This window comes from Cricetulus griseus (genome assembly GCF_003668045.3).
Source record: "Cricetulus griseus strain 17A/GY chromosome 1 unlocalized genomic scaffold, alternate assembly CriGri-PICRH-1.0 chr1_0, whole genome shotgun sequence".
In the NCBI taxonomy this organism is placed as follows: domain Eukaryota; kingdom Metazoa; phylum Chordata; class Mammalia; order Rodentia; family Cricetidae; genus Cricetulus; species Cricetulus griseus.
In genome coordinates, this window is record NW_023276806.1 from 162,465,967 (window position 1) to 162,480,128 (window position 14,162).

The following is a 14,162-nucleotide window of genomic DNA, read 5'->3' on the forward strand; positions in this document are numbered from 1 at the left end:
TACACTCATTCAATCTTTGGGAATCTAGAAGACAAAGTGAATTTGCAGTCCTTCAGGCAGCTACAGAGATGAGTTTGTTTCTTGGAGTTGCCACAGCAACTTACCACAGATCAGATGATTTCAAACAACAGAAATTTATTCTCATGGCTCTGGAGACAAGAAGTCTACAGTCAGGATGTCCATGTGGCCACATAAGCTCAGAAGAGTCGAATGACAATCTTCTGTAATTTCTATTTTCTGGTGTTCTTGGCTCACAGAACACATTTTAGTCCCATCATCATGGGGCCATCTCTTCCATATGTCAGTCTTCAATACACCTCTCCTTATATAGACATTAGTCTTGGGTTTAGGTTAGAACCTTAGTCTAATAGGATGATTTTCTCCCAAAATTTTCAAGTGATTATATCTTTATTTTTTTCTCATTTTGACTTTTATGTTGTTGCTTTTGTTTCAAAATGGTGTTTCAAGTAACCCAGGATGGCTTTGAACTCCCTATATAGTCAAAAATTATGTTCAACTCCTAACCCTTATGCCACCGCCTCTATGACCTGGGATTGCAGGCATGTTCTCACTGTGTCTGGCTTTACGGGATGTTGTTCATGGAATCCATGTACATGTGAGGCAGGCATTCTGCCAACTAGACTATATTCCTTTGCTTTGTTGTTTGAGATGGGGCCTTATTACATAGTCTAGGCTGCTTTTGACTCCTGCTCTTCTTGCCTTAGCATCCAAGTTCTGAAACTACAGGTAGAGTCTACCCCACTCAGCTAAGACCCTATTTTCAAATTGAATCAGATTTTTAGATTCTTGACAGATATAAGTGGAAGGTCTACTATATTAACATAGTAAAGTAAGACCCTTCAACTCTCTTGTCTCTTGCCAATTTTCTTGTCTTAACTTCAACCCTTGCCCTTGAGTTACACTTGGAAAACAAAACAAACAAAACAAAACAAAACAAAAACCTCTAGTGTTAGACAGTCCCTAGTCCTAGGATATAAAAGTAATTCCTTTAAGGCAGTGGTTCTTAACCTGTGTGGTATGACCCTTTTGGAGATTGAATGACCCTTTCATAGGGGTTGCTTAAGACCATGAGTAAACACAGACACTTAGGTTACAATTCATAACAGTAGCAAAATTACAGTTATGAAGTAGCAATGAAAATAATTTTATCTTTGGGGGTGACCACAACATGAGGAACTATATTAAAGGTTCACAGTGTTAGGAAGATTGAGAACCACTGCTTTAAGGACTAACAAAATTTGGAAAATGATATACAATAAATAAGTTCCTTGAAGCTAAGAAAGAAAAAGCAAACAGATTGTGTGTTGATCACCTCTAGTCTAGAAGGGCTTCCCAAAGTGGGGAAACCTCAAGTCTCCCAGAGTCTTAGCTAACATATGAAACAAGCACGAACAACACAAAGATTGAGGGACAGAAGGAAACAGGCTTGGACAGAAGCACCTCATAGCCTCCAGCTCAAAGCGACTAGGATGCTGTCTTAGATGCCCAACCCCTTGTTTCCAAGAATATGGTACCCTGCATTCCAGACAGATGAACATTCATGGATAATAGATGAGACCCAGTATTGGAGCCTGACACTTAAAGGATTTGATTTCAGTCTTTCCTTTATCAATGAAACACATTTTTCTATCACATTTACAATTAACTTTGCGCTAACAAGAAACATGCATATTTTGGGGGTACAATGGGAAGTTCCCTTCATGGTCATATCAGGATACCCAGAGTGTCTATCACCTTAACTTTTATCAGGTGTATTTACTTTCCATGTGGAAAAAATGTACTGCAAAATGTATACATTGCTCATTATTGATTGACAAGGGCCACTGGGCTCTAAGTTATTTATTTAGCTTGTTATTAATACCCATAAAACCCCATGCTTGGTGATACTTGGAATCTCTTCAAGGTTATGTTTTTTTTAAGGGAATTTTTCAAATTCAATCCAATTCCATAAGTGTTATCATTTTTTAGACTCCCCTGCAGCTAAGTGGTAACTGAAGGCTGGATGTTACCTTGTTGTTGCACCTAGTTTTGTGAGAAAGCTTCAGAGGCGCAAGAACACTTATTTTCAGCCCTTGGAATGTGTCAAATGTGTTATCTCAGACTTTGTGAAGTTCACCTCCACATCCCTGTTCCCTGTTCCACCCCACCTAGATTCTTGGTGAGTTAGGTGTTAGGTTTTTCTGTGATAGAGGCTTTGTCTTCAGACCTCGGTGGCTGGAGGCGGGGATGGAGGACACCACATGAGCAAGTGGTATTGTAAATATTCTAGTATGTTAGTATATTTCTGCAATTACTTCTACTAGAAATGCATTCTAAAGCTGCTTACCCAGAAGTGAAGTCTGAAACTGTATTTTATTGACGATGCCTGGGCTCTCAGCAGACCCTGGGACCCACTAAAGAATAATCAAGGATGGGCAAACAGAGGAGACATGACCTTGAATTCAATTGTGAAATCAGTTAATTTTTGCATTGTTCTCTCCCTTTCCCTTGCGACTCAGTGTCAAAACACAAGTTCTGAGAACACAGTCTTTGTGGTCATTCACTAAATGTTGATACATTTAAATTTTCAGTTCATATTCTATAACTTTGAGAAGTAGGAAATGGAGCCAAGTGGAGCACACCTTTAATCCCAATATTTGGGAAGCAGAGGCAGGTGGATCTCTATGAGCTCGAGGCCAGCCTGGTCTATACAGAGTGAGTTTCAGGACAGCCAAGGCTACACAGAGACACCCTCTCTTGTAGAAAAAAAAAAAAAAAAAGCCAAGCAAGCAAACAAAAAGAATTAGGAAATGGGGGCTGGGAAAATACAGCTTAGCTGGTAAGTGTTTGGCTACTGTGCAAAAGGCCCTGGATCTTATCTCTGATACCAGGCATGATGTCATAAACCTGTAATCCTAGCACTTAGGAGATGAAGGCAGGCGAATAATGAGCTCAGAGACATTCTCTGCTCCAGAGAGAGTTCTCTGTCTCAAAGGGGGAGGAAGCTCTGTTTCAAGGGGAAAAAAAGTAGGAATCGGAACCAGACATGGTAGAACACACCTGCAGTCCCAACACACAGCAGAAGCTAGAGGATCAAGAGTTGGAGGCCAATCTGTTCTACTTGAGACTGTATCAAAAAAAACAAACAAAGGCAAAATTAAAAAAACAAAACAAAAAAAAACCAAAATAACAAACAAACAAAACAAACCACTATAGGAAACTTCAAAATCTAAAGAGAAAGGAACAGGGCTGGGGATATAGCTCACTTGGTACTTGATTGCCTATCGAATGCATAAAACCTTGGTCTAGTACACAGCATGTCATCAACCAGGCTTGGTGATACAAGAACATGGAAGGTAAAGGCAAGAGCATCAAAATTCAAAGTCCTTTTCTCAGTCTCATGGTGTCCTGGCTAGCTTCTATTTGTCAACTTGTCACAGTTTAGAGTTACAGTAAAGGAGGGATCCAAAACTGAAGAAGTTCGCCCAATCAGATTGACCTGTGTTCATGTCTGCAAGAGACTGTCTTAATTGATGATTGATGTGGGAGGGCCTAGCCCACTGTAGATGTCATATTCTGAGGCAGGTAGATCTGAACTGTGCAAGAAAACAAGCAGAAAGGCAGTGTGCAGCATTCTTCTTTGGCTTCTGCCTCCAGGTTCTTGCTTGGAGTTCCTATTTTAACTTCGATGTTGGGTTGTGATTTGGGAATTGTCAGATGAAATAACCCCCAAGTTGCTTTTGTTCAATGTGCATTATGGGACCAGAATGAAGCTAGAACACATAGTAAGTTTGAAGTTGGTTTAAGATACATGAGGCCCTATGCCCAAAACAAAACCAACTTTTAAAAAGGAGGGTGGTGGGAGGAAAAAGGACAAATCAGATTAATAAATGGCCAGGCTTAGTGGCACAAGTCTATAATCCCAGCTCTCCAGGGGCAAAGCAGAAGCAATAGGATAGAGTTCAAGACTAGCCTTGGCTATACAGTCACACATGCCCTTTCCACCCCCTGCCACACACACACACACTGAAAGATGCAGACTCTTCAAAGGTTTGCATGAATACAATTTGGAAATATTTTTGATGGATTCAAATCATTCTCAAACCCTCTCACTAGAAGTCAAGCTCACTTCTGTCTCTTTAGACTTAGGCTGGCCTCTCAGGTTCAGATTGGTATGGTGGGTCTCTCCTCTTCTGTGCTAGCCTAGCTTCTGAATGTCTTGCTTTCAGGCTGTCACCCTCTGCTGACAGACCCACTGATCCTTCTTATTTTAAGGATTTGTCTGTCAGTCACTGTGGAAAAGTACTGAGAGAGGGGACACCAGAATGATTCTAAAAATAGCAATAGGGCTGGCCTCCTAAACCATCTTCCTGCCTTGTTAAGAGGACTTAGGAGATTGTCCTTGGCCGGATGCTTCCTAATTTTTTCTTTCAAGGCATATCTTTTCTAACTAGCTGTAGGTTAAATTCTTTCTTCTCTCTGGGAAGAACTTGGGTGTTTTGACAGCAATCCTTAGTAGCTTTGTCTCAAGCCAGTAATTTATATCCTATAGTATTCTGCAGTTCTTAATGGCTCTTCTCCCACCCAAACTTGGATATTGTCTCACTTGACAGCTACACAGAAATCTCAGAGGTATGTCACATGCTTCTTACAGAATAAAGCCAACAATTTTTAATCCCCTGGTTAGTGATTGGAAATGGGAGTATCTTTGGGGAAGGGGTTGATCCATTCGAAAGGCACTTATGGCTAAGGCACTAAAAGAAAACGTCTTCAGACTGGGGTACAAAGATGATTTGAAAGACAACAAAACTGCTCCTGAGGGGCTCACAGCCAGGATTTCCACTATGTGCTTCTTTACGAGCTCGCTTCCTTCTTCTCTCACTCAACTACGCTGCCTTCTAATCTGAAAATGTTTTCATCTTTGCGGGATCCTTATTAACTGTAAAACAAAGCGGGTTAGATTGTTTTTCTCTCTAGGAAGAATTTGACACATATATACACATGCATACCACACACACAAACGCATATACATAGATGCACACACACATATTCATGCATGCACACATACACACATGCATGCTCACATATACAGACACAATGGAAAAATAAAAATGTGGAGGAGAGCCTTCTAGGTACATGGAAAGGGCATCATAAACAGAGCTTAAGGCATTACCAAGGAAGCCCTCAGTGCTTAGGAGGGCCTATAATGATTGGAGAAAGTGGGCAAGTACTTGGGGGGCTGCTGCAAGCAGAAAGCCTAGAGTTCTGGGTGTGCATATCCCAAGGGCTCAGGGCCATGACACCCCTGACAATTCAGGCTCTTACTTGTCTGATGTATTTTTCCATTACAGTCTTGATATGTTGTACAGGCTAGTCCTTAACTTCTGGGTTCAAGTGATCCTCCTGCCTCTGTGTCCTGGCAAAACTGGGGCTACAGGTACACTCTGAATCCAGCTTTGCTCATTTTCTGTTGGATACTAAATACTTGTCTTCCTACGCTGGGTATTCCTACATTTAAAAAAAAATGAGAATTCTAGAACCAAGGCTCAGTGGTAGAACGTTTGCCTAGCACTCATGACTCCCTAGATTAAACCCCCTAATTCTGCCAAAACAAGGAGAACAAAAATAAGCAAGAGCTATTGAAGTGGGCCACTGGGTAAAGGTGCTTGCCACCAAGCTTAAAGGCATAAGGTTTAATTCCTGGGACCCACGTAGTAGAAAGAGAGAACTGACTCCTAAAAGTTGTCTTCTGACCTCCACACATGTGCTGTGGTGTATACATACTCCCTCTGCACACACACATAAAAAAATAAATAAATAAATAAATAAATAAATAAATAAATGTAGTAAAATTAAACAAACCAAAAAAAAAAAAAAAAAAAAAGAAACCATTGAAAACGGATGGCTCAGGCATGGTGACTAAGTAGTTAAGAGCACTGGCTCTTCAGTTCCCATCACCCATGAGGCAATTCACAACCATCTGTAACTCCAGTTCCCAAGAACCTGCCACCTTCTTCTGGCCTCTACAGGCACAGAACAGGGAGATGGCCTCATTGGTAAAGTGGTGATTAGTTTTACATGCCATCTTGACACAATGTAGAATGACCTAGAAACATGACTTTTCATGAGGAATTACTAGATCAGCTTGGTCTGTGGCCCTGTCTGTAGGGATTGGCTTATTGTTAACTGGGGTGTGAAGAACCATGTTGAATGTGTGCAGAGCCATTTCACAAGCTCGTCCATGGACCACGTAAGAGTACAGAAAAGGAGCTAAGCACAACATCAGGCGGACAAGAAAGGATGATTTCATCGTCTCTTTGCTCTTGACCATGGATGTGATGTGACCAGCTGTGTCAGTGACCATCTTGCCTTCTCTGGGATAATGGACTGTAACCTGAAGTTTCAAGGTGAATTAACTCTTTCTCCCCCTCAAACCCACCCCCCAAAAAAGCAACCGAGGTATTTCCAACACATTCTGGACTTTTAAAAAACATTTACTTGTTTTTATTTCTATGTGTATAAGTGTTTTGCCTTCATGTGTGTGTATCACATACATGCAGATGCTACAAAGGGCCAAAAGACAGAGTTGGATCTCCTGGAATTAGAGTCAGAGTCGACTTTGTGGATGATAGGAACTGAATCCATGCGTTCTGCAAGAGCAGCAAGGGCTCTTAGTGGTGAGCTGTGTCTCCAGCCCCTGGAAGGCACTTTGATTCATTCTTTTCTTTAACATCATGTAGGGTTTCTCCCCTATAATTCTCCCACCTAAAGCTGCCAGGTTAAACAAACAACATTGGAAAAAGGGCAGCCAGTTAAATGTGAACTTCAAAGAAGTCATGAATAGGTTTTAGCATAAATATGTCCCAACTGATGCATGAGGTCTACTTACCTGTGAAAAGAAAATATTTGTTTTTGTTATTAGTTTTGAGCAAGTGTCCTGTATTTTGTCTGGACTGCTAGGCCAGGCCCATCCCTTCCCGTTAAGTATGTTAGGGCTCAAGTATAGTGGTCCACACTCAAAGAGGACCTTCTTTATTCTATAATCCAGGTCAGGGAAGGAAATGGGAAGGCTCTGTGGGAAGCCACGGCCTGCTGGGTGGTGTTATTTGTCCCTATCTGACACTGACCCTTTTAGCTGAATAGAAGTCAGCTGCTGCTGCTTTCACAATAAAATGTGTCACATCTGGAGACTTTTTTTTTAATACCCCTTTCTCACTGATTTGAAATTTTGATACTGTCTCTTGGTTAACAGGTTTTTTGGGTCTAGTCTGCTTACTGTCTGTCTTGAATCTAGGTTTGTCTTATTTCTCTGAGGAAACTCTACATGGCGAATGCTGGTAACCAGCATGGACTCCCAGGAAATTTACAGCAACATAATGTAAAAACTAGGACAAATCACCAGAACCCCAAGTTTCAGACCTCTCCCCTAGAAACCAGAGGAAAACCAAAGGCTGAACATATGAGCACATTGTGTCTGTTGTATCACCTGGGAAGACTGAGAAAATATAAGTGAAGCCTGGAAAAACTGATTTCAGATTGCTACGGGGAACGGCAGATGTGTGATATTCTACTCATCTGTTTCTGAATGTAAGTGGCTTCAAAGTTTCTGAGTGTGCTTTCTGGTGAGTGAAATGCTTTGGAGCCTGTCCTGGAACTCCCTCAGTAGACCAGGCTGGCCTTGAACTCACAGAGATCCAACTGCCTCTGCTTCCCCAGTGCTGGGATTAAAGTAGTACACCACCACTGCCCGGCAATAGAATTTATTGTTGCTCAAAGCTTTACTGTAATTTCTTCAATTGGAGCAAGCGGCTGTTCTATAGCATTCTGAACACAAGAGCAACCAAAAGAGCTCTGCTACTATCAGTAAGGTTGGGTGCCCTTAACACAGGTGACAGACATTACAAATTTCACGATACTGTCATCTGTGTCTGTAAAAGAATTCATTACAGCTAGGCAGGGTGGGACACAACTGCATTCTGAGGGTTTGGAACCTGGTTTGTGCTACATGAGACCTTGCCTTAAACAAAACAAAACAAAACAAATCATTTACACATCATTTTTAGATCTGACAATTGGGATGTAGAGCATGTGGACATACCCCAAGTACTGAAAAAAGGACAGGAGTTTTGTTTGTACCTTATGCAGATTATTTCCTTGGGGAAACGCTCAGAACCCCATGGGTTTCAATCTAACACACTGTCTTTGGAGCCGCTCAAGTATAGGAAACTTGCAAGTTGCTGCTCTGGGTAAATCAGAAAGTAGGTGACTTTGGGACAGTCCAAAGAGGAGTTCTCGGGCCTCAGGCTTGAGGCCACCGAAACAATGCAGCCCTAGGTTACAAATGCCTCCACTCTCAGTGTCACAGTAAGTCACATCATCTTCATTTAGTTCCGACTTAGTGCTGCACAGTGGCGGAGGTGGTCTGTTAGCCCTGTTAGGACTATCTGCTGACACTGACGATCTCATTGCTCCGATAACTAAATTGTTAACACACTTCAGGGTCCCTCTAATAGTTCATTTTTAACAGCAGGGAAAAGGAAATAGAGCCACATAGAAAGGTCTGCCTCAGAAGCAGCTCTGCCCACTTCCTTCCTGCCCTTCAAATTATATCTGCTTCCCAGGCCTGGGAAAGAACTCTGAAAATCCAGGTTAAAAATACTTCCTAGGTAATTTAGCAAGACCACAGGCTGAATTACTCCTCTGAGGAGAAAAGCAAATAGCCCCCACTGCCTCTGGAAATTGCCAGGGAAGTCAGCTCCACAGGCTCACTAGCCAAGGGCTAGGTCTTCAGGAGCTGTGTGTTTGCCACTGCTGTTCCTTTGCTTCTCAGCCCAACCCTTGATTTCATGTGGGAATCCCCTCTTTACCTTCATCCTCCATTTTCTCTTTGCAGTGTCTGCCTGTTACGTGGCAGGCAGATTTCTCTGTGCTGCTTGTCATATTGGGGTATGACACTAACCCCAAAAGGACAGACTCAGAGAGAAGCCTGGGTCCTCTGCAAGAGCAGCTAGTGATGTTAATTACTGTCATCTCACAAGCCCCTATTGCAACACGTTTTAATAAATAAATAATTTAGATATTTATTTTACAACCTGGCCATATTTTGCCCTCCCTCCTCTCCTCCCAGTCCTCCACCCTCATCCCTTCTCTGTTCCCACCCCCTAATCCACTCCTCCTCCATTTCTTTTTATGAAAGGGAGGGTCTCCCATGGATATCAACAAAGCATGGCATATCAAGTTGCAGTAAGACTAAGCACCTCTCCATGTATTAAGGCTGGGCAAGGTGATCGAGCATGAGGAATAGGGTCTCAGAAACCAGTAAGAGAATTGGAAACAGCTCCTTTTGCTGCTGATAGTCCCACAAGAAAAACAAGCAACACAACTGTCACATATATGCAGAGTACCTGGGTCAGTCCCATGCAGGCATCCTGATTGTCGGTTCATCCCGCCCAGGTTAATTGATTCTCTGAGTTTTGTTGTGGTGTCCTTGACCCTTTGGGCTCCTACACTTCTTTCTCCCCCTCTTATTGCAACATTTTACAATAAAGATCTCCAAATAATCTGAAATGGAATTGCTTTTACTATGAATAGAAGAGTAATTCTATAAATAAACCATCTGTATGATAGAAATTATATACAACTTTTGTTTTTGTTGTTGATACATAGTCTCTCTATGTAACCCTAGCTGTCCTGGAATTCAGTATGTAGACAAGACTGATATATATGTGTACACACACACACACACACACACACACACACACACACACACACACACACACACACACACACGGGGGTGGGGTGGTTGGGAGGGGGAGAGCTGGACTGCTTCCCATGTTCCTGCACTAAATGCATCTGCACCAAGAGTTAATCCCCTGAACAGGAAGTAGGTCTCCAACAAAACCAAACCTGATTGCTCCTGGATTGTGGACTGTCCAGTTTCGGGAACTGTAAGAATTCACGATTTTGAGACCTACTCTAGAAGCACAGACTTGCAAAGCCTCCCTTGTGGACCTACACATTTCTTACATTTTTTCCCATTGGTTTTATTTTAGCAATATAAGCTAAGTGGAATTTGTTTATATACAATGTAGCACTATAATTTTCCTCTACAAAGCTGGGACACAGGACTCAGTAAAATACTCCGGTTCTGAAAGTACCCCTCCCCAGGAGAGCTCAATTGTATGTATGTGCAGGATGATTTGCTCTTAGTATTCTTTAATTGCTTTCCTTGTGAAGCTTAAAACATTGGAAAAGAACTTCACAGAGGTTGGCTTACCTCTACCTCATCCTTTAAAAAGTTTATGTTGACATACTTTAAGGTGCATGCATGGATGTGTATGGTTGCAAGCCACCATGTGGGTGCTGGGAACTGAACCCTGGTCCTCCACAGGAGGGAAAAGTGCTCTTAACCAAAAGGGCTTCTCTCTTACCCGCCATGCCCTTATTTGAAGAGACATGGTAACATGCTTTCTTCTCAATTCTCCATTTACTCTTTTGCACAATGATGAAGGAGCATTTGTGGCACAATTCTCCTGCTGCTGACCTCTGGAGTACTTTATATTCTAGGTAGGTGACGGTGCAACTGACAACAGCCTAAGGCACCTGCAGTATTCATTGGTCTCTTCCATCTTTGACTTCATACATAGGCAGCACTCATCTGTGCTGTAGGGTTTTTTTGTTTTGTTTTGTTTTTGCTTTTGAGGCAAGGTCTCTCTGTGGCTGGTCCTGGAACTCACAATGTGAACCAGAATGGCCTTGAACTCACCGAGGCTTCTGGATTTAGCCTTCTTAGTGCTGAAATTAAAGGTGTGTGACACCACACCTGGCCTGTAAAATTTCGATATTGATTCAAGATGTTTAATCTTCTGTCAGAGATTTTACAGTCACAAAATCTCAATCCAACTTAATTTCTCAAATATGCATCAGATGTCACTGTTTAGCAAGTACTATGCTAAGTACCTCAACTGTACTGGTAAACAGACGAGATTATGTGCTTTCAGGGTGGTATGGCCATAGACCTGTACTGGTAAACAAAACAGCTGAAATGCTCCATAGTTATGGATTTCTGTGAGAAAATTCCCATGCTTGGGGAGATTAAAACCACCCTCTGTCCTCTGTTCTCTAAAGCTTGTGTCTAATCTTGACAAAAACTTCTGGTTTTTTTGTGCCCTCCTGGCACACAAAATAACTAGGTGAAGCCTGAAGAAACTTCTTGAGCAATCCTTTCACTTACCAGGCTAGTTTGTGCTACATGGTAAATTCAAAGCTAGACTAACTCTCATAATGAGACACTGTGAGCTCACATTCTTCCCACCCCTTCTTGCTTGATACTTCCTGAGCCTTTGAGGGGCTGGGTAGATGTCCCGTTTAGATCTAAGCATTCAATGGTCACTTCTTTTCATTACCAGTGGGCAGGTCTTAACTGTAGGTCAGTTTGATGGCACACAGACTCCAGAACTGGGTACACCTAAGGCTTTTCTCCCAACCATCTGCATAGCATCTTCTGGTTCTATGAGAAGTGAGCCATCAGGGAGAAAGTTTCCGTGTTAGTTCAGGTTGGTTTCTCTATGCCCCACCTCGAAAGTGATGGTGTTTTTAAGCAATAGAATCTTACTGTCTGTTATGGTAGGCAGCCAAGAGCAATGGCTGTACTGTTTTATGGAACTCCAGGGCCTCCCTGACCAATAACACAGGGAGGTATCCTATGCTCAGAACTGAGAGTTTCCATTTACTAACATATGTCTTCTGGGAGCAGCATCAAAATAAATGTTGTTTCCCAAAAAGACAGCAAAATAAAGTGAATTGGAATTGAGGGTGTAACTCAAGAGCCGGACTCTTGACCAATGTATGCGATGCCTTGATTGACTTTCCATCACCATACAAAGAAAATAAAAATATAAAATCTTGTGAGGGAGACAGCTTGTCCATTTGTTCATGAAACACAGTGTATATTAGCTTCGGAAGGAAGGGTTCACCCTTACCAGGGCAGCCACTTATGAGGCTGAGACAGGACGAGGATTAAAATTTCAAAATAAAGATGGAGTGGACAATCAAGAAGCTGTCTCTAATTGACTCTGCATGCAAAGGAAAAATTAGATTCTCCCCAGTGAATTTTTGCTGGGTATATAAACCACACATAAAGGTAGACGCCATGCATCTACCTTTGTAGATGGCCAACACAAAATAAACTCATTGGCACTCTTGTAGATTTCTTGTTTCATATGGCTTTGTGAAAGACCTCCAGAGGCTCAGGCCCCCAGGATCTCGGTCCAGGACCGTGGCCAACCCAATCACCGTTCGGAGTCGAAAGCCTGATGCAAACAGCAAGAGGCTTTATTGCAGTTGTTTAACCAGCTAACCCCATGTTAGCTCGGGCCTTTCATCTACCCACCATGTCAGATGGCTAGGAAAGACACAGCGAAGCCACGGCATAGAGATCTTATAGGGCAGCATAAGGGGAGTGTCTAGGGGTATGCATAGGCTCAGGATTGGTGTGCCTCCAGACTTGCCCTGAGTTGATTGGTCAACTGGTGGTTATGGCCCATAGGCCCTCCCAGGGCAATTGCTATGCTCTGTGCGTCATTGCTGTGCACTTGTCCGTAAAGCACACCCATAGCCATAAAGCATAGCACCACCAGCTAACTTCTGATTGGTTCCTTGCCACGAGGCAGACATCTGGCCTCCTAGTGACCAAGGCAAGGTCAGGCAAGCAGGTACTAGGCTGTTATGGCTGCTGAAATAGGGAGCTGGTCCCTTCATTGGTGGAAAGATTTATCGTAACAGCTTTGTTTAAGCATTTTTCTTGTCTTAATGATCTTTTGCTTGTGTGTAGATTTCTAGTTTTGTGTTTTAATGGGTTTTGTTTGTGTGTGTGTACCTATGTGTGCGTGTTTCTTGTGCTTTCTTTTTGCTATTTATTTTTTAAATTCTGGTTTGTTTGAATTTTGTTGTTGTTGTTGTTTGCCTGTTTGTTTTCTAAAGAGAGAGAAAGAGAGAGAGGAGCATAGAGTTGGGTAGAGGAGGTAGGGAGGACCTGGGAGGAGTTGAGGAGGGGAACCCATGGTCAGAAGTGTATTGTATGAAAAATAATTTACTTTCAAAAGAAGTTATTTAATGCTAGTACTTGGAAGGCAGAAGCAGGTGTGTCTGAGTTTGAGGCCAGCCTGGTCTACAGAGTGAGTTCCAGGATAGGCTCCAAAAGCTATAAGGAGAAACCCTGTCTCAAAGATTAATAATAATAATAATAATAATAATAATAATAATAATAATAATATACTTTTAATTAAAATTTTAAGGCCATCCTGGGCTACATAGTGAGTTCAAGGCAGCCTCAGGCTTGACAACTTCAGAAGACATTGTTTCAAAATCATAATGACAATAACAATGAAGTTCTAGAGATAGACCAATGATAGAGCAATTTCCTAGCATGAATCCCCAATAAACCATGTGCATGCATGTGTGCGTATACATGCACATGCACACACAGACACACACACTTTCTTTTTTTAAGATTTTATTTATTTATTATGTATACAACATTCTGCTTCCATATATATCTGCACACCAGAAGAGGGCACCAGATCTCATAATGGATGGTTGTGAGCCTCCATGTGGTTGCTGGGAATTGAACTCAGGACTTCTGGAAGAGCAGTCTTAACCTCTGAGCCATCTCTCCAGCCCCTAACACACACACTTTCTATCTGTATCTATCTGTCTGTCTATCTATCGATCAATCTAGTAGATCGATATAGAGAGATGTAGATATGTGGATATATAGTCTTTGTCTACAACTGCCTCCCCACTCCCCAAGCCTGTGAGCTTAGGCTGAGGAAGTGAAATTTAAAAGTTCATTAGTGTAGGAGGTGGGGAATTTAATCATAACTGTGCTCTTTCTTAGATGATAAAACAATGAGTGTTTAAGAAACCAAGAAAAAAATTTTTCCTCAAAGTTTTCTTTTCAAAGACTGTTCTGTGTTCTCTAGCTTGTTTAAATAGAACCCCATAGGGTGTTGATTTTTAATGCACAGATGTTGCCAGATAGTTTGGTAGAGAGAGACTCAACCAGACTCTTAAGATTGTAGCTATTTAGTTCAATTCTCTTGGCCAAGCCTGTCAGATGCTTGCCTTTGGGTAGCCCATGCAACTAGAGTGGCCTCCTCACC